General features: G+C 39.1%; 1 pseudogene across 1 annotated transcript in view; it reads left to right on the top strand.

The window, feature by feature from the left end:
• The window catches only part of LOC309973445 (ADP-ribose glycohydrolase MACROD2-like), a 794,489-nt pseudogene extending 772,252 nt beyond the window's left edge, over positions 1 to 22,237 (top strand). Inside the window, exons 12-14 of the transcript XR_014327208.1 lie at positions 2,122 to 2,199; positions 5,286 to 5,350; positions 22,194 to 22,237. The product of XR_014327208.1 is annotated as an ADP-ribose glycohydrolase MACROD2-like (transcript). The remainder of the gene's footprint in view (positions 1 to 2,121; positions 2,200 to 5,285; positions 5,351 to 22,193) is intronic.
• Positions 22,238 to 27,445: the final 5,208 nt, after the last annotated feature.

Below are 27,445 nucleotides of genomic sequence, written 5' to 3'. Positions count from 1 at the left end.
TATTCTACAGTATGATAGTCTACTTTAGGCAGAAATCCCTTTCTCTAGTTGTGGTGTGCAGGCTTCTCATTGCACTGGCTTCTCTTGTTGTGGAGCACAGGCTCTAGGCGTGCGGGCTTCAATAGTGGCTTGCGGACTCTAGAGCGCAGGCTCGGTAGTTGTGGCACGCGGGCTTAGTTGCTCCGTGGCATGTGGGATCTTCCCAGACCAGGGCTTGAACCTGTGTCCCCTGCATTAGCAGGCAGCTTCTTAAACACTGCACCACCAGAGAAGCCCTCTCAGTGTAATTTTAACTTGCATTTTTTTTTTCATTAGTAGCAAAGTGAATCACATTTTCACACAACTACAGGCCATTCTTATTTTTTAATTAACTTCCTGGTAGATTTCTTGCTCAATTTTCTATCCAATTGTCAATCTTGTTTATGTTTAGAAGTACTTTATATATCAAAGATATTAACCCTTTGTCTATGATAAAAGGTATAAATAATTTTCCTCAACTGGTAATATTTCTTTTTTTAAACATTTCTTATGGTAGCTTTTCCACCCATAAGTTTGTGTTTATATAAAGTCAAATAGTTCCATTTTTTTCTAACTACTTCTGTTTTGAGGCATACTAGCAAAGACTTCCTGCTCCCAAGCTTAGACAACTCCATCAGTAGTTTCTTCTGTAATTGTGTCTGTAAGGAACATGTTGATGAGCAATTGGAAAATGGTCTATTTTCTAGAATTGACAGAGTGACAAAAGATATGACATGGTTAAGTCCAGCTGGAAGTTTCAAGTTTTGTTTTCGTTTTCCCAACCTAAAAGAACTCATGGGCACAGTCACTTTCATGTTGTCCTTGTAGGACTTGGGTATCCACGAGTCATGTTTCCTTATGTTATCCCCTTCCTGACTTTTCTCATCCACTCTCATGTCATCAACAATATAACATTATTCTACATGGACATCTCCCAAATTCCCACATGTCTAATTCTCAGTTTTCTTCCTCAGCATTAGATGCAAAACTTGTTTGGCATCTCCACTTAAATGACCCTCTTCACCTCCCTTCACTTTGTTTGTTTTATATATTGTCAAGTACTGACCTTCCATCCACCCAGGCTCAAAGATTAGTCACCTTACTTCTTGATTCTCAGCTTCAGTAAATCATTACCAAGAGTACAAGTTAAAGGTATCTTTCTTTGAAGAGATTATACACTGGATCTTTCCTAGCCTTGCTTCACCCTAACAGAAAGGTCAAATTGAACCTACTCTGGACTCAATAGGTATTCATGTAATGAAACTGAATTTAATCTTTTGTTTAAGTTATGGACTCGTCTAGTACTTTCTATCTTTGTATTTTCAAATGCCCTGGCTCTTCAAGCTGTGAAAACATAATAGATATTTAACTAAGAAGTAAGAGATTATTGTCCTTTTGACTATCTGTAAATTTTCTCACAATAAGAAATATGGATGTTAACTAGATTATAGTGATCATTTTTTCTATATGTACAAATATCGGATCAAGAAAAACAGTCTCCTTACAACTACATTTAGGCATGTTATATAGCTTCAGCCACAGCAAGTGATGACAAGCCTTATGAAACTGTAAATAGAGAACAATTACAACAGAAATTAACTAAAGATGGGATTCTCAACGATCCAAAATGGCGGCATCTGAGGTCTTCTAGGGGAGCAACTGAGCCATTCATTTGTGTTTAAACTTCACTGCCAGGAGAATGAATCTTTCAGCTTTCAGGCATGCCTGAGGCAAAACAGGTTTTCTTTTTTCATTCTCTTCCAAGTTTAAGCTACATAAACTCACACACAAATTTCCCCAAATTCAAATTGTGGGTTGTTCTGATTAAACCAAGTTTTGCCGCTTTCATGCTACCAGCTTTCTAATTTGAGACATTGTGCATGTATGTATGTGATTATCTCACAAATTAGAGAGAATTTAGAATATGACAGCACTAAAGTATTCAAGCAACTCAACCTACTATTTGCTCCTTTAAGCTTTTCTGCAAAAGAAGTTCAATCCCAGGAGTATTTTTAAACTTAAGAGGGCAATGGAGGGTGACAGAACAATTGGCAGTCAGGCTGTTCTAATTCTCTACTAATCAAGGACTATCTTCTTTTTCAGCGCAAGGCGAGGACACACCTAGAGTTCCTGTGAAAAGCGAAGGCTCTGGTGACACAGAAAATTCTACAAGTCCTGATGGTAAGTTTCTGAGCTATTTGAGTCACACAAACTACAAATCTGTGTAATCTAGGATTAAGGGAGCTGTCTATTCTATGAGTCAACATATTCAGATTGAACAAGGTAAAGTTCAAAAACCATTTTCTACTGGGAACTAACAAACAAAATTGGCAGCCTTTTGAAAAAACAGCATGTGCCTCAGTTGAATCTTACTTCCCAACACCAAGGAAACAGTGGGTAATTCCAAGGCTAAACTGAAGTCTAGCGGGTGAACCTTATGGAAACACTCAGCAAACACTCAGCATTCAGAGGAGCCCTGGCTTGAGTTTGGGCTAAGGTTATTCTTGGACCTTCATCACTTCACCTCACTGTATCACACATCAGATGGCTTGGCCAAAAACACAGTGAGTCTTTAGAAGTACTTTATAAATAAATTTACAAAAACCTTTTTTTAGTCACATCTTACTTTGAAGGCATCTAGAAATTGTGAGCCTCAGGAATATTATAGCTTATAGCCTTGCCCCTGCACAACGATACTGGAAACCCTTTGAACTATCATCATTTAGAAAAACAACTATTTGAGCACACATGATTTCTAAATATTTAATTCCACTTGCCCACAGAGCTTAAGAGAACCAGAATTATTGTTCAGTGATCAACTGTTTATATATATATTGTTGTTTGGGTTATTTTAGCCAGGAAAACAAAGCCAATTACTTTGAGTTGATAATGACCTTGGGAAAATTTCAGCCACTGGTAGAAGTTACTTGGTGGTTTTAAATGGTTTCCTATGCCATGCATTCCACCCTGCTACAAGGCTTGCCCTCACCTAATTGCCTCCCTTAATTATAAGCCCTTCTGCACCAACTGATTTTTTAATTAAGTATTTTTTTAATTTTTTAAAAAAATATATACAATTTTTTAAAGGTCACTTTCCATTTACAGTTATTACAAAATATTGGCTATATTCCCCATGTTCTACAATACATCTTTAAGCCTATCATACATCCAAAAAACTGATTTTTTTTTAACCCCTGGGCATGCTTTATCTAGGGGAATAATATTGTCAAACCCCAGATTCATTCCATTAAAAGCCACCCCATGTTGGTGATGCTCAGTTGAATGAAACCTTCCCCAGCCTTGTTGTGACACCATAGGCACGGTTCTTAACTACTTCTCTGCAAAGCATGTTCCAAAGAATACGAGGTCCATGCAATGCTCAATGAATAAAAGGGAGATAAATGTGGGAAATCTTGGAGATTTGCCATGCACATTCCAGGCTCTCCAAAGTCTCAGCTGTAAAGAAACTTCTTAACATCATTTAACATTGCTTTTCCCAAACTTATTTGATCATGAAATGCTTTTCATACTAACACTTATTAGGTTTTGGAACTAGGGACCCTTGGGTTGGAGGAAGGAACAGAAAAGCAACACTCACCCATATTTTTGTAGACCAGGATAGAAAGTGCATACATTATTCTTTTTTGTAGAGGTACACTTCCTGTAACTGGCCAGTTTATAACTGGGGTAAAGAATGGGCTCACACATCATTAGAAACCAAGGCTAGTTTGCAGGAGGAACAAAGAAAGAGACCTCCTTGAGAGAGAGTTGGGTGGGCTGCCATTCAATGTCATTCCCTCTTTCAAGTCTCTTTGGAATGTGAGCTCCAGCACCTGCCACTGGTTTTCTTGAACATGAAAACTTGATTAAAGTAAAACAGATTTCGGGCTTCCCTGGTGGCACAGTGGTTGAGAGTCCGCCTGCCGATGCAGGGGACGCGGGTTCGTGCCCCGGTCCGGGAGGATCCCACATGCCGCGGAGCGGCTGGGCCCGTGAGCCATGGCCGCTGAGCCTGCGCGTCCGGAGCCTGTGCTCCGCAACGGGAGGGGCCACAGCAGTGAGAGGCCCGCGTACCGCAAAAAAAAAAAAAAAAAAAAAAAAGTAAAATAGATTTGGATTGTTGCTTTTGCTCCAACAAATGAAGACTATCCAAATGAGAACAAACAGAGGTTACTTATTCAGAGCTACCAAAGCATGGGTGTCACGCAGCCATCATCGCTTGTGTTTGGCCAGCTCAAAGGCAGGGAGGGAAGTGGGGAACTTCTAACAAGAGGGGAGACTTCAGGCATCCTTGATTGGAGGTTGCCGGTAAGGGGAAGCTGCACTTGGGCTAACTAGAAGTGGCTGATTGGTTCGGGAACATATTTGGCTTTCCCTGGCTCGTCCTGTGTTGGGAGCATGGGGTAAAGTACAGGGCAGCTGGCAGTCACTGACCAAGTCCTGACCATTCTGAGCTGCTTGCTCCAAAGGTTTGAAGTCAGAATTCTATTGTTACGTTTGGCCTAGCCATTGTTCATCTGTATAAGTCTTGCAGTTTATAATATGGGCTTTGATGCTTTAAAAATACCAATCTGATTAAACCTACTGACCCTTGAAAATTTCCAGTGTCTGCTGTGCCTGCTCTGGGCTCCTTCTGGACAATGGTATTAATGAATTACGTGTGCTATTTGTATGCAAATGCTTACATAGAACACACGGTAGAGTAAAAGCACACGTTTTATCATTGCTGTGCGATCTGGTTAGATGTTTTGCTTTTCTATTTCATGGTGTCCACTGCCAGTGCACCCACTGGCAAGTTTACAGTGTCAGTTCTGAATTTCAAAATTGAAGACCTGGCAAACCAAGCAGGCCTACTGGCATTGCTGTTGTAGAGGAAGCTGCTTACCTCTCTGCACGTCGATGATCCGGTTTGCTTTGTTTCCTCTTTATTTTCATAGACATCTATTAAGGCCTTTGAATTTACCTAAGGATGGGAATAAATACACACAAAATATCAACCCAAAAATCTGGTATGAAATGACAACTCAGCTCCTACAGTTTAGTAAAGAAGCAACTCTGCCCTCCCCATTCCCCCACCAGTAAAAATCTATAAGAGTGGCCCCCAAATCTTGAATGAATGAAAACAAACTGAAAGAAGTATAAGATAGGGAATCAGAAATGTAACAATTCACAGGCCATTTTAATATGTTTAAGAGATTTGGGTTTAACAAATCTTTAACCTTTTGTTTTCCTTTTTGGTTTTGTTTTGTTTTCCTTTCTGGTTCCAGTTGAAATGAATAATCAGGTTGACAGTGTAAATGACCCAACAGAGAGTCAGCAAGAAGATTAATAGGTAAGTTGCCTCTGTTACAAGATTTTCAGTTGATTAAATGGGCCAGCCATAGAAACTGTTTGTAAGAGGCATGTTGGATTCCCCTCAGTTCTATCCAGTCCCGTGGATAGAACTTTTAAACGTTTAAAAGTTTAGCTTCAGACTAAACTTTTAAAATATTTATACCAAATAACATATTGTAAGAAACTTACCATCTTTAAAGGAAAAAGATAAGCTACAGCATATCCAGATCATGCAATACCCTGGTTTTCTGAGCTTTGATAACAAGAAAAAAAATTTTCCATGCATCTCACCTCCTGGCTTCCTGGAGTGATCAAATTATTTCAGCAACCCCAAGCTGATTCTGAAGCATTGCTTTTCCAGAAGTTACCTGCTGAGTTGTTTAGTATATCTGTTTTTAAGCCTAACACTAAACTTTGCCCTGGAGAATGGGAAAGGAATTTGAGTGTATTTGGGCTGATAGAAGCCTGCCTATGTCCCGTCCTCTCACACCACTACCTGTGGACCTGCACCTCTACACAAAGGTTTGTTGAGTTGAAGGAGCCTCACGGAATTCCACGGGAACATAAATGGGGCCAGACGATGATTACGAGTTTTTCCAGACCAACATTCTAAATCACTCAGCCAAGTCTGAAGAATAGCTAGAATAATGAGTGGTCTGTAACACTTTTTTGTATCTTGAGGGCTGGAGAGAAGAATTAAAGAAAAGAAGCCAGCCTAGCTATTCTGATTCCTAGCTTAAAATACTAAGCTGTGAAAAAAAAAAACTATGGGATAAACGAATTGTGCATCATCCAGGGCAAGACACAAATATGTTGATACGGTTGCCTCTGTCGACTGAAAAAAAAAGCACAACCTAAAAGTTGAGAATTATGTTTTATTTGGTGGACCTTCTGAGGACTTCAAGCCTAGGATAGCTCGTCAGGACTGCTCTGAAGAGGTAAGGGGGGAAGCAGGAACTATAGGAGTTTTACAACCAAGACCAGGTAGTTGGAACATGAAAAGATGACTGACTGTTAATTAAAGAAAACCAGATATCTCAAGTTAATGAATTTAGCCCTTTTCTACTTATGGGAAGATGCAAGAATCTGGGCTCTTTGGAATCATTCCTTTGATGTGCAGCTTAGCTATCTGGGGCCAATATCCTGTTCTTTCCCATCCTGAGTCCCCTCGGGGTGCACCCTTAGGGGTGGCTGCAGTGGCTGACGACTTACCATGGAGCGCCAGAATATGACAGGCAATATTTTTCATTCACAGTGCTTCCCCATGGTCATAAATTGGACCAGCATTTGGAAGCAAAAAAACACAAATTATTATGATTAGTATAACTAGTAGTAATCTGGTTGCAATAAACCATCAAGTCCACAGGAGAGCTAGCTGGAGAAGCCAAATACTAGAAGGATCAGGTAAAGAGAAAAAGATAAATGTTTCATCTTTGTCTACAAAGGTATACTTTATCAACATGTAGGTTGATAAAGCAGAAGAGAGAAGATTTTTTTCTGGAAAAAAAAACTTAGAAGTATATTTCAGAAAGTGATAAAATTATAAATTATATTTATCAGTTAATTAATTCCTGATGAGGTCCTGAGCCAAGATGGTGGAGTAGAAGGACACGCTCTCACTCCCTCTTGCGAGAACACCAGAATCACAACTAGCTGCTGGACAATCATTGACAGGAAGACACTGGAACTCACCAAAAAAGATACCCCACGACCAAAGACAAAGGAGAAGCCACAATGAGACGGTGGGAGAGGCGCAATCACAGTAAAATCAACTCCCATAACTGCTGGGTGGGCGACTCACAGACTGGAGAACACTTATACCACAGAAGTCCACCCACTGGAGTGAAGGTTCTGAGCCCTGTGTCAGGCTTCCCAACCTGGGGGTCCGGCAACAGGAGGAGGAATTCCTAGAGAATCAGACTTTGAAGGCTAGCGGGATTTGATTGCGGGACTTTGACAGGACTGGGGGAAACAGAGACTCCACTCTTGGAGGGCACACACAAAGTAGTGTGTGCATCAGGACCCAGTGGAAGGAGCAGTGACTCCATAGGAGATTGAACCAGACCTATCTGCTAGTGTTGGAGGGTCTCCTGCAGAGGCAGGGGGTGGCTGTGGCTCACTGTGGGGAAAAGACACTGGCAGAAGAAGTTCTGGGAAGTACTCCTTGGCATGAGCCCTCCCAGAGTCTGTCATTAGCCCCACCAAAGAGCCCAGGTAGGTTCAAGTGTTGCGTTGCCTCAGGCCAAACAACCAACAGGGAGGGAACCCAGCCCCACCCATCAGCAGTCAAGCAGAATAAAGTTTTACTGAGCTCTGCCCACCAGAGAAACAGTCAGCTCTACCCACTACCAGTCCCTCCCATCAGGAAACTTGCACAAGCCTCTTAGCCTCATCCACCAGAGGGCAGACAGCAGAAGCAAGAAGAACTACAATCCTGCAGCATGTGGAACAAAAACCACATTTACAGAAACATAGACAAGATGAAAAGGCAGAGGGCTATATACCAGATGAAGGAACAAGATAGAACCCCAGAAAAACAATGAAATGAAGTGGAGATAGGCAACCTTCCAGTAAAAGAATTCAGAATAATGATAGTGAAGATGATCCAGGACCTCAGAAAAACAATGGAGGCAAAGATGGAAATGCAAGAAATTTTTAACAAAGACCTAGAAGAATTAAAGAACAAACAGAGATGAACAATGAAAACTACACTACAAGGAATCAATAGCAGAATAACTGAGGCAGAAGAACGGATAAGTGACCTGGAAGACAGAATGGTGGAATTCACTGCTGTGGAACAGAATAAAGAAGAAAAGAATGAAAGGAAATGAGACAGCCTAAGAGACCTCTGGGACAACATTAAACGCAACAACATTCGCATTATAGGGGTCCCAGAAGGAGAAGAGAGAGAGAGAAAGGAACCGAGAAAATATTTGCAAAGATTATATTCAAAAACTTCCCTAACATGGGAAAGGAAATAGCCATGAGAGTCCCATACAGGATAAACCCAAGAAGAAACACGCCGAGACACACAGTGATCAAACGGGCAAAAATTAAAGACAAAGAAAAATTATTGAAAGCAGCAAGGGAAAAACGACAAATAACATAGAAGGGAACTCCCATAAGGTTAACAGCTGATTTCTCAGCAGAAACTCTACAAGTCAGAAGGGAGTGGCACGATATATTTAAAGTGATGAAAGGGTAGAACCTACAAGCAAGATTACTCTACCCAGCAAGGATCTCATTCAGATTCGATGGAGAAAGCAAAAGCTTTACAGACAAGCAAAAGCTAAGAGAATTCAGCACCACCAAACCAGCTCTACAACAAATGCTAAAGGAACTTCTCTGAGTGGGAAACACAAGAGGAGAAAAGGACCTACAAAACCAAACCCAAAACAATTAAGAAAATGGTCATAGGAACATACATATTGATAATTACCTTAAACGTGAATGGATTAAATGCTCCAACCAAAAGACACAAGCTTGCTGAATGGATGTAAAAACAAGACCCATATATATGCTGCCTACAAGAGACCCACTTCAGACCTAGGGATACATACAGACTGAAAGTGAGGGGATGGAAAAAGATATTCCATGCCAATGGAAATCAAAACAAAACTGGAGTAGCGATACTCATATCAGATAAAATAGACTTTAAAATAAAGAATGTTACAAGAGACAAGGAAGGACACTACATAATGATGAGGAGATCAATCCACGAAGAAGATATAACAATTATAAATATATATGCACCCAACATAGGAGCACCTCAATACATAAGGCAACTGCTAACAGCTATAAAAGAGGAAATCAGCAGTAACACAATAAGAGTGGGGGACTTTAACACCTCACTTACACCTATGGACAGATCATCCAAAATGAAAATAAATAAGGAGACAGAAGCTTTAAATAACACAACAGACCAGATAGATTCAACTGATATTTATAGGACATTCCATCCCAAAACAGCAGATTACACTTTCTTCTCAAGTGTGCATGGAACATTCTCCAGGATAGATCACACCTTGGGTCACAAATCAAGCCTCAGTATATTTAAGAAAATTGAAATCATATCAAGCATCTTTTCTGGCCACAACACTATGAGATTAGAAATGAATTACAGGGGAAAAAAACGTAAAAAACACAAACAAATGGAGGCTGAACAGTACATTACTAAATAACCAAGAGATCACTAAAAAAAAGAGGAAATAAAAAAATACAGAGACAAATGACAATGAAAACATGACAATCCAAAACCTATGGGATGCAGCAAAAGAAGTTCTAAGAGGGAAGTTTATAGCTATACAAGCCTACCTCAAGAAACAGAGGAAAAAAATCTCAAACAATCTAACCTTACACCTAAAGGAACTAGAAAAAGAACAAACAAAACCCAAAGTTAGCAGAAGGAAAAAAATCATAAAGATCAGAGCAGAAATAAATGAAATAGAAACAATAGCAAAGATCAATAAAACTAAAAGCTGGTTCTTTGAGAAGATAAACAAAATTTATAAACCATTAGCCAGACTCATCAAGAAAAAGAGGGAGAGAAATCAATCAAATTAGAAATAAAAAAGGAGAAGTTACTGCAGAAATACAAAGCATCCTGAGAGACTACGACAAGCAACTCTATGCCAATAAAATGGACAACCTGGAAGAAATGGACAAATTCTTAGAAAGGTATAACCTGCCAAGACTGAACCAGGAAGAAACAGAAAATATGAACAGACCAATCACAAGTAATGAAATTGAAACTGGGATTAAAAAGCTTCCAAGAAACAAAAGTCCAGGACCAGATGGCTTCACAGGTGAATTCTATCAAACATTTAGAGAAGAACTAACACCGATTCTTCTCAAACTCTTCCAAAAAATTGCAGAGGAAGGAACACTCCCAAACTCATTCTATTAGGCCACCATCACTCTGATACCAAAACCAGACAAAGATACTACAAAAAAAGAAAATTACAGACCAATGTCACTGATGAATATAGATGCAAAAATCCTCAACAAAATACTAGCAAACAGAATCCAGCAACACACTGAAAGGATCATACAGCATGATCAAGTGGGATTTATCCCAGGGATGCAAGGATTCTTCAATATACACAAATCAATCAATGTGATACACCATATTAACAAGTTGAAGAATAGAAACCATATGATCATCTCAATAGATGCAGAGAAAGCTTTTGACAAAATTCAACACCCATTTGTGATACAAATTCTCCAGAAAGTGGGCATAGAGGGAAACTACCTCAACATAATAAAGGCCATATACGACAAACCTACAGCAAACATCATTCTCAATTGTGAAAAACTGAAAGCATTTCCTCTAAGATCAGGAACAAGACAAGGATGTCCACTCTCACCACTATTATTCAACATAGTTTTGGAAGTTGTAGCCACGGCAAGCAGAGAAGAAAAAGAAATAAAAGGAATACAAATTGGAAAAGAAGAAGTAAAACTGTCACTGTTTGCAGATGACATGAGACTACACATAGAGAATCCTAAAAATGCCACAGAAAACTACTAGAGCTAATCAATGAATTTGGTAAAGTTGCAGGATACAAAATTAATGCACAGAAATCTCTTGCATTCCTATACACTAATAATGAAGAATCTGAAAGAGAAATTAAGGAAACACTCCCATTTACCACTGCAACAAAAGCAGTAAAATACCTAGGAATAAACCTACCTAGGGAGACAAAAGACCTGTATGCAGAAAACTCTAAGACACTGCTGAAAGAAATTAAAGATGATACCAACAGATGGAGAGATATACCATGTTCTTGGATTGGAAGAATCAATATTGTGAAAGTGACTATACTACCCAAAGCAATCTACAGATTCAATGCAATCCCTATCAAATTACCAATGGCATTTTTTATGGAACTAGAACAAAAAATCTTAAAATTTGTAGGGAGACACAAAAGACCCTGAATAGCCAAAGCAGTCTGGAGGGAAAATAACAGAGCTGGAGGAATCAGACTCCTTGACTTCAGACTATACTACAAAGCTACAGTAATCAAGACAATATGGTACTGGCACAAAAACAGAAACATAGATCAATGGAACAAGATAGAAAGCCAGAGATAAACCCATGCACCTATGGTCAACTCATCTATGACAAAGGAGGCAAGGATATATATACAGTGGAGAAAAGACAATCTCTTCAATAAGTGGTGCTGGGAAAACTGGACAGCTACATGTAAAAGAATGAAATTAGAACACTCCCTAACACCATACACAAAAATAAACTCAAAATGGATTAGCGATCTAAATGTAAGACCAGACACTATAAAATTCTTAGAGGAAAACACAGGAAGAACACTCTTTGACATAAATCACAGCAAGGTCTTTTTTGACCCACCCTCCTAGAGTAATGGAAATAAAAACAAAAATAAACAAATGGGATCTAATGAAACTTCAAAGCTTTTGCACAGCAAAGGAAACCATAAACAAGACGAAAAGACAACCCTCAGAATGGGAGAAAATATTTGCAAACGAAACAGCAGACAAAGGATTAATCTCCAAAATATATAAACAGCTCATGCAGCTCAATATTAAAAAAACAACCCAATCCAAAAATGGGCAGAAGACCTAAATAGACATTTCTCCAAAGAAGACATGCAGATGGCCAAGAAGCACATGAAAAGCTGCTCAACATCGCTAATTATTAGAGAAATGCAAATCAGAACTACAGTGAGGTATCACCTCACACCAGTTAGAATGGGCATCATCAGAAAATCTACAAACAACAAATGCTGGTGAGGGTGTGGAGGAAAGGGAACCCTCTTGCACTGTTGGTGGGAATGTAAATTGATACAGCCACTATGGAGAACAGTATGGATGTTCCTTAAAAAACTAAAAATAGAATTACCATATGATCCAGCAATCCCACTACTAGGCATATACCCAGAGAAAACTATAATTCAAAAAGACACATGCACCCCAATGTTCATTGCAGCACTATTTACCATAGCCAGGTCACGGAAGCAACCTAAATGCCCATCGACAGATGAATGGTTAAAGAAGATGTGGTACATATATACAATGGACTATTACTCAGCCATAGGAAGGAATGAAATTGGGTCATTTGTTGAGACGCGGATGGACCTAGAGACTGTCATACAGAGTGAAGTAAGTTAGAAAGAGAAAAACAAATATCGTATATTAACGCATATATGTGGAACCTAGAAAAATGGTACAGATGAACCGGTTTGCAGGGCAGAAATTGAGACACAGATGTAGAGAACAAATGTATGGACACCAAATGGGGAAAGCTGCAGGGGGATGGGGGTGGGGGTGTGACAAATTGTGCAATTGGGATTGACATGTATACACTGATGTGTATGAAATTGATGACTAATAAGAACCTGCTGTATAAAAAAAAAAAGAATGAAAACAGCCAAGACAATTTTGAAGAGGAAGAAGATGTGGTAGTGATAAGGTGTGGAGACTTATTTATGCAGTAACAAGACTTTTAAAATAAAACTAGTGTAATGTTGTCATGGGAATGGGCAAGTACTGTATGTCAGTGTAACAGTTCAGAGTGCTCAAGAAATGATCCACATATAATGAGAACTTGGTGTTATTATAAGTTGGCATTATATTAATCAATCAATATATTGTAGTAGATAATTTTGTATGAAAAAAATCAACTTAGTTCTATATCTAGGACTCTTCTTGGAGTTTCAGAGTCATACTCAGTGTATCCCAAACTGAACTGATTGTAACTTGTCAAACTACTCCTTTTGTATTCTGTGTATCACTAGCAAAGAAATTTGAGAGATAGTAAGATTAATTCCTGATGAGCTGGATGAAGTCTTCAGGTTTTCCATTAGAGTTTTGTAATTTCTTACGCAGTTCAGCACTATGATCTAAAAGTTATCAGAAACTTATATTTGTTAAAAATCCTTCTTATGGATTTTCTTGCAGTTCATTTTATAAAATTATCAGAGTAAAACAATGATTGTCTATAAACAACAAGACTTAAAATGACATGGTTAAAGATATGATTACAATGCAATTGACAAGAAACTTGGATATTTTTGTGACCTATAACAACATTTTTAAGATAATAACTAGAATTATGACTGATAACATTATACCAGGGCATATCAGATTTTTAGGAATTTCATATACGTTTTGGGATATCTATACTAATGACATTTATCCATAAAATACAACCTAAGGTTCATCTCTAATTACTTGACAATGTTTCTCAAGTAATTTAACTTACCATAGGCCCAATCAGTTTGATATTCTTCTCTGAGATTCCTTAGGGGCCCTCTGAAGCATTTTAAAGTTAGCTGGAGGTCAAAAGTTTTAAAACACTTGGTCAAATAGGATCACAGCTTGTTCACTTAACCAAAGTGACAAAAGATTTCAAAAGTAAATACAGGTCACTTAAAGGCACAGAAGCTCACACAATCTGCTACCAAAGCAGCACTTCAAGAAAACTTTGTTTTCTTAACAGAGACAGAAAGTGAAACTCCAGTCTCGTACCAGCTTACTTTTAACAAGAAAATCCATCCACTACTTAATTAAATTCAGCCAATCCTGACCATGAACAAAACTCTATTCTCAGGGTTCCTTTTCCACCCCTTTCTGTATGCATATTATTTTGCCCCTTAATTTTCCCCACATCTAGAAACCCCCAGCTCTAGGACAAAATTACGTTCTTTTCCCTTAACAAAATGCAATTCCATTTTTCATACCTTCTTTTGTTCACAACACACATCTTACTTTCCTACTGAAATGGTTCCTTTATTATTTCTATTAGCTTTAATTACATGCTTCGAATCCTCAACTCTTAAAAACCTTAATTTCTAGTGAAAACTAAGAAGAAATTATGAACTGTCTTCTACATTAGCACTCTATATGGCAAACATAAATACCAATAATAATTTCTAAAAACATGTGCTTTCTTATAAAAATATCCCAGTGTGGCCCCAAACATTTATTAATACTTCTAAACACCTTTAGTTATTCTCTAAAGGGAAGCCAAGGTTCAGTCATTTTTTCAGTATCTTATTTTATTTGGGAATGACCTAGCTATTCAACAAACTCTCATCATTTAACTTAATTTAGCACAATTCTAAAGTTTCAAGTTACCAGATATTTGGAGAGATTATTTTCAAGTAGACATTCCTAAAACATAATTATTTCTAAAGCGTTCACCCAAAAACTCTTATTTAATCTACTTATAAGAATTTCATCATACCAAGTTAATTTTTTGTTGTTGTTGACAAACTCTGTAACAGAAATAACATGTATTGACCTTCAGTAAACCTAGGTACAATAAACCAGCAAGCTTAAGCTCGCTTTAATACCACATGTTAATTTAATATTGAATACTTTCTAGATCATGTGAACCTGAAATTCATTCTGGGTAGTTTCTTTCATATTTAGAAATATTTAGTTTGTAAGCATTTACTTTTAAGTCAATTAAATAGATCTCTTTTATAAGTTTAATTTTGATGTTTTCCAGAGGTAGACACATCTCATATGTATAACATGTACACAGACGTATAACCAGACAAAACTAGAGATGTCATAGCCTCACTTTAAAAACTTAGTTATGAATTAAAGAATACAATATAAGCTTATTACTTTATAAAGAACAACTGGAATAAATTAAAGTTGCTTGTTCAGATGATTAAGGCTTTACTATTTATGGAAAAGGCTTTCAGATTTGTATTTATTCTTGATAAACCCTTAAGGAGGCTCGGAATTAGATTTTGGCTGAGAGAGCCTTCCCAGCAGTTTTGAAACTGAGCAGGACTCGTGGGGCCCTCCTGCGTACAAATCCTTTCCATGTCCCCCATTTCTTGTTTGTAGGAAATAAGCTTCATTCAGCCTCCCTTGACCCTTCCCTTTGTTATAAAGGGCAGATTCAAACAGCTGCTCATCGGGGAAGTGAGGCAATGCAGAAACAAAGGAGGAGCAGTCAAGAAACAATAGTGCAGAGACTAAAGCAGGATCCTGGTTCCTCCTCAAGGGATATACATAACAATACCTTTGAGTTTCTTCTGCAGGAACTAAGGCCCCCACCCAGGTGGAGGATGGTAATTTCAGGCTGAGCACAAGATTCCTGGAGCACCGCCCTGTTACCTCACCACCAACCAATTGGAAGAAAGTCACACAGCCTGTAGCCCTCACCCCACATTTTGCCTATTAAAAACTTCTCCCCAAAAACCATTGGGGAGTTCAGAGTTTTTGGGCATGAGCCACCCATTTTCCTTGCTTGGCCCTGCAATAAACCTCTCTGCTCCAAACTCTGACGTTTTTGTTTGTTTGGCCTCACTGTGTGCCAGGTTCACAAACTTGCATTCAGTAACAGTTGGAGTTTAAAAGGGCCACTTTTGCCCCTTTTTTGCCTTTGGTTTCCGGTTCTAGTTGGTTGAGCTGATTAGGTTCAGTCTCAGGTCATTGTGGGCTGTATTTACATTTCTGATTTGTAGAGATTTAATGCAAGGCAAAGACAGTTGCTTTTAATTCCCCAAAGAACTGGTCACCTAAATGATATTAAAAAGTTGATTTGCCCAGCTATATTTTATTTAATTTGCTTTTCAGTGAGAATATTGCCAATTGAACTGAAATTTAAGAGTTCTATGTTCTAGGACTTTAGGGTTTAATTTATCATGCCTTTAAAAACTTGCATAAGACCTTCAACAAGGCCCTCTTTCTGAGTGCGCAAGTTAAAACCCAGAGCAAAATCACTAATTTTATTATTATTAGCCCTTGAATATTAGTTCTCAGTTTTTACTTTATAAAGTTCAGGTAGCCTTATTGGTTTCCGTTAGTATGTTTAATTAATATTTCCTGAGAGGCAGATCTATATGCCCTGTCTTATAATACCAAGCAGGGGAAGCATTCCCCAGTGAAACATGTCTATCCCACAATATAATTAAGCAAAGGTTCACAAGCTGGTTTTTCTTTTTTTTTTAAACTAACCATTAGATATATTTTCCACCCTTTAATTTTCTTCTTTTTTAATAAGTACCAATAAAACGGCTGTTTATAATGAGAGCATTCTAAAAATTTACCAATTCAGAAGTCCAATTTAAAGGAACCATCATCTGGCCATTAATGAGATATATCTTAACAGTGACTCAAACCAATAAGATACAAGAGGCTTCCCCAGAAAAGATGCAAAAGATGCCACCTAACCAAGATCCAGAAAGTTTACTCTTCAAAACAGTTTAAGAAAGTAAAGGCCTTCGTTGTACAAGCTAACGCACCAAAGGTTTAGATGGCAAAAAGCCCCTGAGAGTTCGCACAGCCAGAAAAAAAAAGACGGCTCAGGACCCCAGTCTATCCAATTGGATGACAAATGTATACCATATGTGTACCTTTTGGTTGTTAGAGACCACACACACACACACATGCCTAAAGAAGAACAGGTAGAACATTTACATTTCAAAGACAGAGGAAGAGAAATGCAAGTTACCCCTAGAAGGGCTTTTGTTTCTTTAAGGTCAGAATTCTGAAAAGATGTTTTTTTTTTTATCAAGCAGGCTTAACTGAATATGCAATAGAAGAGCCCCATTCTTAGTCATTATCAGAGCACGATATTCCCAGGTAAATCAGGCAGTTTTGTAGGTATATAAACCTGGCTAGGGTATTAGTTGGAGGCTCATAATCTGTTGTTCCTTTTGCTTTTTGTTTTGAAAGCTTTATTCCCCATTCAGAGGTTGGTTTGTCAAAATAAAATCACTAGCGATGATCGTGTGGTGGGCAATGTGCCGCTTGTGAGCTTAACTCCTCTAGGTTTTGGCCCAGAGCTGTTTCAGCTTCTCTTACATGTCTTAGGTTTTCCCTCTAGTGGTATAAGACCACCACAGTGCTCAGATCGTGGAATGGCCAGTTCTTATTCGTGTCTCCAGCAGAGCAAGCCTTAGCTAAGATGAGTGGGTTTCCCAATGCGCATGGCTACACAGCATGAGGTCATTATCTTTTGTATCCTGTATCCTGTTCTTTCTCATCCTGAGCCTCCTCAGGGCTCACCATCAGGGTGGCAGTGTAGGCAGGCACCATTTTTCATTCACACCTCCCTTCATCTTCCCTGCATCTTCTCAGTAGGCCTCTGCACTCTCCCAGAAGGCCATGTTGCACCAGCATCATGGCAGACACATTGCTCAAGCTCCAGCATTGTGGCCGACTGAAGTTTGAGAACATGTGAAAGCAGGCAGCTGTCTTCCTATCACGGTTTTAAACATCATTTAAAACTAAATATAATAGCATTTGTGCAATACGTGTATAGCATAGGACGGCTAAAAAATATAAACTTATACAAACATGGTCTTATAAAACATTTTTTAACCTTGTTTATGTATTTAAGATTATCCTGTTAAGCTGCAGAAATGACACAGTAGAGAAGTTTACATTAAGAAGTAATGAAGTGAGATTAAACCTGAACAATTTAAATGCAAGTTCTTCAGTATTGCCTTACTTTTTGCCCTTTTGCTGCCAACAAACTATAGACTTATCTAGATTTTTTTCTTACAGACACTATTATTTTTCTGTGTGATCAATATCTAGATGCAGCACCAAAATAAATGTTTTCCTTGGTCAATGTCAAAATATTTTCCTTGACTATAAACATGAATCTATCTACATACCTTTACCCAAATGAATAAGCTGTCAAAACTTAAAGTTCAAAATTAGTTTAACTTTATTGCAAAACCATGTATCATGGCTCCTCCCTTACCTCTTTGCTGCAGTCCCTCACCTCCAGGAAGGAGAAGTGACTTGCACAGGGACACTTAGCTGATCAATGGAAGTTCAAATACTTCCAGGACAAAATTCTTTGATGATACCGTACTGCTCCCTAAACAGTAGTGCATTTCTGAACACAGTTGTCATAACGAACAGTATGACCTAAGGAATGTCATCAGTTCCCATAGAAATACTTCCACAGCTGGGTTTGTAGACATTATTGGTAGTTCAACAGGAAGAAAGAACCTTTCGATCTGTGCATCATACCTCCAGGGAAATTCAAGAAATACCATGAAATGGAAATAGAATTAGAGTTCAAAGACATAATACAAGAATGTTTAGTGTTGTTTAATTTATAATTGTAAAAAATCAGGGCTATCATAAATGACAATGGGAGAACAGTTCAATGAATCAATAGAACACTGTGCAAATTGAAAAATAATTTAACAAGTATTTGAGGGCATGTAAAGATGGTTATAGAATCTGAACTTTTGATTCTAGAGGAACGTGGCTGGCCAAGCGTGGCTTCCAGGTTGGGCTTTAGGAGGCCTTGTAACTTCCATTTTTGTACTCTTGGAATCCATCCACCCTGTAAGGAGTTCAAGCTGTGCTATAGAATGAAGAAGGCCACATGGAGAGAGATTCTGGGAAGTGAGAGGGCATTTTGGATGTTCCGGCCCCAGTGGATGACACCTGGAGCAGATGAACTGCCAGGCTGAGCCCAAGCCAGATTACAGAATCATTAGAAACAATAAATCATGAGTTTTGGGGCCACTATGTTTTGGAGTGGCTTGTTTTGTAGCAATAGGTGACTGAAAAGGTGGGGGAAAAAATGCAGAACCCCTCTCAATACAAATGCTTAGAAATGAGAGATAAACTATAACAAAAATATTTTAAAACATATAGCTCAGCTGACATGACAGCTAAGGTGTCAGAAGTGAAGAGGAATTTGAACACCAAAGCAATAATCTAATGAGCTGAAGATCCAGCAGCCCCAAGGGCTGCAGTTTGGTTGCTGGTGCAGAGATAGGCTCTAAGGCTAGAGACTTGGGTTTTAATGCCCACCTGGGACCTTGGGTCACTCAAGGTAAGGAGCTGAAATTGATAGCTCTACATAAGTAAGTCATAACCCAGCTCAAGAAATTAACAAGGAGACTTGAGCCTGCCCAGGGTGCTGCATGGGGAAAGAAAAAGACTCCCATACTAAGTAGAAAACATATATGCACCATGCGTTTGAAACACAAATTTATGCCATCCAAAGTCATATGTTAATATACAAACTGAAAAATTAATCTAATATTAGATTATAGACCAGTGTTATCCCTGGGAGAGTTAGCAAATGGAAATGTAAAACTATCCCTTGGAATTCCTACAGAAGACTTAAATTTCTGAAGGTGAGTTTACAATTTTAAGACTTACAAAACACAAAAGGAAATGATCCATCGTGAGTGAGAGTTAGCAGATAAGATTACAGGATGATTAGCATGATGAGAACTTGAGAGTAGAATGTTTTGAAGATTTTATAAAATATATACATTTAAATGACAGCAAAAGATAAAAAGTAGATATAAAACTGTAAGAAAAAAGCAAACTATGAAAAATTAACAATTTGGAGGAAGCAAGTAAATATATAGTAATATAAATGACACATGAGGAGACATAAGGGATAGAAGGAGAATAACCAAGACAATTTTGTATTCAACAAGAGCTCTAAAAGGAGCTGGTTGATAGTATTTGAAAGATACTGGCAAGGATTTATCAGAATTGATGAAAGTAATAGGGGCTTCCCTGGTGGCACAGTGGTTGAGAGTCTGCCTGCCAGTGTACAGGACGTGGGTTTGAGCCCTGGTGTGGGAGGATCCCACATGCCACGGAGCAACTGGGTCCGTGAGCCACAACTACTGAGCCTGCGTGTCTGGAGCCTGTGCTCCACAACAGGAGAGGCCGTGACAGTAAGAGGCCCACTCACCACGATGAAGAGTGGCCCCCGCTCGCCGCAACTAGAGAAGGCCCTAGCGCAGAAACGGAGACACAGCGCAGCCAGGAATGAATAAATAAATAAATAAAATAAAGGAGTTCCTTTAAAAAGAATTGATGAAAGTAATAAATTTTAAGTTAAAAGAAGAATAATAAGTTACAAGGAGGACATATTTAAAATAAATTCACACTTATGCACTACAGAACACCAATGAGAAAAAAATTAAAACAATTAGAGGGAAAGGAGAGTTAACCATAAATAAATAGGTATTGCACAGACAACAAGCTTCCCAAGATCAAGAATTTAGGTCAGAAGATAATGGAATAATTCTGAGTCTTCAAAACATGGATTAAAATAATTGTCAACATAGAGTTCTTCACTAGTTTCACTATCATTTAAGAAATTGAGGGGCTTTCCTGGTGGCGCAGTGCTTGAGAATCTGCCTGCCAATGCAGGGGACACAGGTTCGAGCCCTGGTCTGGGAAGATCCCACATGCCGCGGAGCAACTAGGCCCGTGAGCCACAACTATTGAGCCTGCACGTCTCGAGCCTGTGCTCCACAACAAGAGAGGCTGCAACAGTGAGAGGCCCGTGCACCACGATGAAGAGTGGCCCCCGCTCGCCTCAACTAGAGAAAGCCCTCACACAGAAACAAAGACCCAACACAGCCAAAACAATTTAATTAATTAAAAAAGAAAATGATATCCCATTTTCAGGAAAAAAACTTGCTACTCACATACGTTTTCTCTAAAAGCTACTAAAGGAGGCACAACAGTAAGAAGAAAATTGAGCCCAGAGGAAGAGTAGTGTGCAGGAAACAACTGCAAGCCAAGAAAAATGGTAAACACAAAGGAACATCAAAATATATATTGATTATAAATTTATAACAATAATAATTGACGAATGGTTAAAAACAGAGTAAGACAAATTACTATTTTCGTACATTTTACAATACACAAGATGACACTACATACTTCCCACTGTGTGTAAAAGTGTAAAAACATGCATGTTGTTGATTCACACTAATATCAGGATTCAGTAGTCTCTGGGAAGGAAGAGAAATAGTTTTAATTTATCTGTAAATACTTTAATTACCCACAATGTTTTATTTTTTTAAAGTCAAAGATCACAAGGAAATTTGAAAAATATTAACACATACTAATCTGGATAGTGAACATAGTCTAGATATGTCTTAAGGTTGTCTGTAATGTTCTTCCTGTTTACAATTTTAATTGTTAAAATTAAAATGTATGATTGTGTATATACATATGAAAGATATGGAAAAATAATATAAGGAAATGCTCCATAATATTAACTACAGAAGTTATTGTCAATAGAGGCATTACGCAGGATCCTTGCTTGTCTACTTTGGGGTATTTTAAATATTATCTACAATGAGCATGATATCGCTTTTCTATACACACACACACCTGAAAGGATTTTTTTTTAAGATTCATAGGACACTAGAATAGAAAGTTAGCTCAGAGATCATCTCTCCAATTCTTCCTTGAAGAGATGTAATTTATGGTGATAGAAATCAGATCAGTTGTACGGTTAATAATTGAAAAGGGACCTTTCTGGGCCAATGGGAATGATGTGGGTTAAATGCATTTTTCAAAACAGTTTGAAGTATACTTAAGATCTATGCATTTCCCTATAGGTTCTTCTAAGGCAGGGTATCTTCTTAGAGTTCTTTCACAAGTGGAGAACACGGCAGATGCCTACTTAATAAGATCTCAAAGTGGTGGGATGACAATCAATGACTTTTGCAAATCAGCGTCATGTAAATTATTATTGTTTCTATGATGAGCCCTGGAAACTGGAGCACATGAAAGGGCTGAGAAGGGAGGACACATTGGTTCAAGATTAGGTTTCTCAAAGAATACCTTGAAGAGTTGAGTTAATCACCCCCATCAGCCAAACAAGTTGTCAATGTCGCGTACATTTATTAGCAGTGATTTATCCCGTGCCTGCAATTACAGCTCAGATATCCAAAGCTCTTGGATAGTCAAAGAAGATCTTTCTAGGCACATTTGAGGGGTGAGAAGCATTTAAATGGCTGTGTGAAAAAGATATTCCTTGCTCAACCTCTGAAGATATCTTATCTTCAATCTAACAAATGGTTTCTCCTTATCTTCGGCAGGGGCACAAGATGAAGCAAAGGAACAAAGAAATGGAAGTAAATGACAGTCCTCAGCATTGCAGGCCTCCCGGGCCCCGGGGGGCGGGGAGGTGGGTGGGTGGTGGTGGTGGAAAAAGACACCTGCGTGCCCTGTGGGGGAGGGGGGGGAGGCGAGTCCCACGGAAGGATGGGGAATCCTTTGCTCTAATTTCTCCAGCCGCATTTTGTTCTGTTCACCGGCAGAAAGAGAAAGAAAAAAAGGAAAAAAAAAAAAGTTTTATTTGGTGGGGGGACCCACGTGAATGCATCTTTCAGGCACTATTCCTGTCATTTCTGTCTTTTCTCTCACGACTCTGCCCCAGGGTCCCAGTGGCACGTGTGACATACATGTGTATCCTGGCTCCTGTCTGCTTTCTCAGTTATTTCACAAAGCTGGTTGGTACAGTGGTTTCTTCCAAGAAAGAGAAGGAAGGTGACTGTTTGGTAAGCTGCAGGCTGCATTTCAGGAACCATCAAACCCTGTATTAGAATCCATGGATGAAGGAGGCAGGATAGAAAATGGGCAAAACCATCAGAGATCACTTGGAAAAAAATGGTGTTTTATTCCGGGATTCCCAAGGTACGGTGTTGTTCCGTGTGGTTGTCAGGAGGATTGTGGAAGTAGAGTTTAATCCGGAGCAGAGCGTGGAGGCATCACAAGGAAGGTGGGCCCTGGCTGCTGTCGGGTCTTCCTTGGTAGCAGGACGGCAGGTGAGTTCTTCTCTGACACCGACTTTCAGCAGAGCTCACCTGGTTCAGGAGGTCCTTACTGGGTGCTTCACATGGAGCCCCCCTGGGAGATGTGTGTAACTCCTTGTGACACAGTTGTATGGGGTGGTACTTCTCTAGGCATTTTAGTTAAGAGACAGGGGGCTGCTGCATTTAGGATCCAAGCATCCGCCTATGAATATGAAAAGTACCACTTGAAATCTGTCTTTATATATATGCTTCTCATAAAAGAACATCTTGTCTTCACCCAGGGACTGATGACCCACAGAGCAGATTCTCATTTGAAGTTAGAGGCGATTAGAGGTCTTGCTTGTAGTTCTGGCTTCCTGGTTTGCTTGTACATGCTGTGTTTTTGTTCATGCTGAGTCCAAGACTAATTTGATGGCTAGTCTCCTCTCCCAGCGCACACTGAAGGAGAGTAGCAGTACTAATAAGCCAAGATGTCACTGATACAGTGGGCATGAGGGGTGAAGGGCCCAGGAGGAAGTTAGAAGTTGTCACAAATGTCTATCCTAGGGCCAACGTGGACAGAAGCCTCAGGACGCAAGACACCTGCTTCCCACAGCCTCCCCCGGCTCTAAGACCAATCTGTTTGTTTCTGTGGCAACTCGCACTATTTCTTCCATATCTTCTTAAATCCACCTTCCTTATAAGGGCTTTAGAACTATAAGTAAGTTAGCTGCATATTTTTTCTTTGTAGAGGGAGAAAAGCAATGGCGAGCGTTTCTACAATAAAAGGGTGTTCTGCTTTCTAAATATTCCATGGAGTTCTTCAGTTTTGCTCTTTCCTCTAAAGAAAATTCACCTTATCTTCCTATGAATTTTGTTTTGGCCTTTCTGAATTTGTTGCCTCCCTGGATGGCTTATTTGGTCTATTGGAATAATTAACAAGTTGTATTTCTACCTGTGTAATATGTTTTAACACCCTCAGTTTTTTAAGCTGCTCGTCAACCTAGCAGCAACAATATTTAAGTGACCTCATGATTTCAGAACATGCTAATTTCCCCTTCTGCCATTATTCCACGGTTTGATATAGAAACTGTTATGTCCTCTACTGCCATTAGACATTGCTTTGCAGAAAAACAAGGAAAAGCCTTGTTTTCAATAATCCAGGAAATGATGCCATGGGAATACTGACAGTTTCTAGATTTCATGTCATATTTTTTTTTTTTTTTGCGGTACGCGGGCCTCTCACTGTCGTGGCCTCTCCCGTTGTGGAGCACAGGCTCCGGACGCGCAGGCTCAGCGGCCATGGCTCACGGGCCTGGCCACTCTGCGGCATGTGGGATCTTCCCGGACCGAGGCACGAACCCGCGTCCCCTGCATCGGCAGGCGGACTCTCAACCACTGCGCCACCAGGGAAGCCCTCATGTCATCGTTATAACTTAACTGAAAGTCGCCATCATTCTTGTGAAGTACTTGGCAAGCACAATCTTCTGGGAGCACATTTTCCTATGACTCCTAAGCATTAGTGCTACTCGTGCTCAATAATGAGTTAAGTTGAAAAGTACAGGAGGAGGCAGGAAGGATGGAGATTTTCTTTAATGGACAAAGATGAAAGAGACCTAATGTCTCTGGTAGGAGCAGTAGGGATCAGAATTACTTCAGTCCTGGTGTTGCCTTTGACATCAATGATAGCCATTCATTCATTTTCAATGTGGGTGGGGTAGGAATGAGAGGAGGGAGGGCTCTGCCTGAAAACTATAGAAAAAGAAAGTCAGCTCTGTATCCAGGAAACTGAGTGAGGAGTAAGTATGATCAGTCCCACTCTTGAATTTGTTTACACTTGACTTTATGATTAGATTGTGTTTTCATTTTTGCCTCATTATGATTTTGGGTTGCTATTTGGCGGTAAGATTTTATGCTTTAGGACAAATAATGAAGTGAATTTCCATTTCAATAGTAAAATATTAAAAATCTAGCTCTTGGCCAGATCGAAGACACCCACGACACAGGAAACCATTATTTCACTGGTGCTGTCATTGCACAGACTGTACAATGGAAAGTTTGAAAGGCTGATTGAATTCTCCGGAACATGAATTCTGTATGTCAGTTTCCAACCACAATCCAGCCAGGCTAGGTGGTATGAGGGTTTACAGGAGGGAGAGTGGGACCAAGGTAGGCTTTCCACATAATAGATCTAATTAAAAAGGTACTTGTTTTAGGAGAGACAAAGGATGTGTCCTCTAGCTGGTAACTGTTCAAACAAGGGACAAGCCTTCTATCGTAAAAGCTTATTACAAAGGCGGTGTCAAACACGGTCTATGATACTGGGTCACCTGTTAGTCATCGCAGCTAATTGTACATCTTTCTATGAAACACTGAAAAGCCTCTTTGTGAATTAATACAGTTCTGCTTGATGCAGTTGATTTGAAATGACATTTCTCTGTATGTGGTGCATGTCGGCTTTGCTTTGACAAATAACAAAGTTAGCAGAATATGTTCAATATATTTTCTTGGGGAATAGGGTTTTTATCATATGATTCATTAAGGATTTGCCTTACCCTGACATTTGTGATATAAAGGAAAATCAGAAAAAAAGTAATTTTCTTGATCAAGATATGTTTTTACTTAATGCAAATAAATGTAGTCTGTTGCTTGCAAGGGAAAAATAACGTCTTCTGAGATCTGGTATAAACTGCTAAATAGAATAATATGTGCCTCTTTTGTTAAACCAGCACTTAAATACTGGACTGCTTCTAAATACGTTTGTTTCTTTTCATGTGTGCCATACACTAAAAAACTTAAACAACTGTTGCCTTCATACTATATTTGTTAGAGCAGAATATGAATAAAATTTGTTTGAGAAGATAAGGTGGAATTATCTGTATTTTGTGAAGTTTGTTCCTTAGCCATGAGCAGTTAGTGACTCAAAAATGTTCATTTAACAGTAGATACCTCGTTGCACATACGTGTATTTAAAATTGCCCCTGCAAGTCAACTGTAACTTACCAAGAGTCTTCCCCTGCTAAGACTGGCCAGTGTTGTGGCCATGTTTTCAAAATTAAACTACACAGTAGTTTGAACAGACACAAATCCCAATGTGAAATTTTTCTCTGAATACTACATAGCTAATTACCCTAGCAACAGCCTCTGAGGTGCAAGACATAAATTGTTGAGATGAAGCCCATGGTTCCATGAACACTGGCCCATCCTTTGGAACCCATCATCCGTAACTGGAATTCTTTTTGAGCATCTTTTATGAGCATGGTCACCATGCTGGCTATGTGAGCAGTGCAGACGCAATCCTCCTCAGCCTACTGTTGACAGAATCATGATTGAGTTACAAAATTGTTAAGAGTTTGGCAATGGAGCCACAAAAACCGCTATGGGAAAAACTCAGTGTTCTTTTGAAAATGGAAATCTGTATTCCATCAAATTTAATTCCCTCCATCTCCTACAGAAGAAGTGCTATGGGGTGTATTGTTCTAAAAGGCAAGAAAGAAAGTCAGTCCCTTTAACCAACAAAGCCAGGAACTTAACAGTTAAAGGGGAATAAGGTTTTTTAAACTGCTGTACCAAAGGAACGTTGTTCCAATAATAAACAAGTTTGATGAGAAAAAAACTGTACGCAGGACAGTCTTATCTCACAGTGGGCAACCTCAACACAAATGCTTCAAGGTGACAGCAAAGATAATTTGACATGATTCTAGTATGGCCAATTTCAACTTTTAAATCTACATTCAATTTTTCATCTCTTTGCCTGTCACTCTTATGTGTCTCTCCCAAACACTTCTGCCCCTTTGCCTTTAAAAGATGTCATTGAGCACTGCTTAGCTTTGCTGGTGGTTCTCAGGACTAAAAGGGATAATGATACTCATTTATATTTCCAGAACTCTGGCCCAGTGTGGGGCTTTGAGAAACAAAGCACCTCCACTTCTTGGTTTGGAAGATGGAAATACTACAACATTCCTGAACTCTCTCACAAATTTAAACATGAATAAAGTGCCAAGACATTCTACTTTGCCATTTGGAAATGCACTTGGTAACTTATTAGCACTGGACTCTGTTATTCAATACTGTAGGCAACTAGCCCTTTCTCCAGCTCAAGTCTCTACCAAATGAATCAACAGTCCTTACAATTGGGTAGGAAATATGAACTCCTTTCTACTGAAGTTGATTTAAATTTTGCCCCTAAAGTAAAGACCCATGAGGATAAGAAAAAACTGTTTTATAAGATTTAGAGAAATGGCCGATTTGACACGTGCACACAAAATACTGACACTCGGTGTAAATCTGTTTAAGTTATTGTTTCTCTGATAAGAACTAGAGTGAATCTGTGACTAAAGCAGAAAGGAGATGTAGCTCTCTTTCTTGGTTAAGATGCACAGAAGGATATAGATTTAGAGAGGGATAATTATACCAACAGACACTTCCTTCCCTTGAGGGAGGAAATTGGACTTTATTGCTTCGGCCAATGATGTGTGGGCAGAAATGGCGTATGTCACTTCAGGCAGAAGCTTGAAGACTCGTGCTCCCTTTTTTCCCTCTACCATAATGCCCAG

Source organism: Leucopleurus acutus, assembly GCF_964270905.1.
Source record: "Leucopleurus acutus genome assembly, chromosome: 16".
In the NCBI taxonomy this organism is placed as follows: domain Eukaryota; kingdom Metazoa; phylum Chordata; class Mammalia; order Artiodactyla; family Delphinidae; genus Leucopleurus; species Leucopleurus acutus.
Note: the sequence above shows the minus strand (reverse complement) of the source record. Positions and strands in the feature narration are given on the sequence as shown.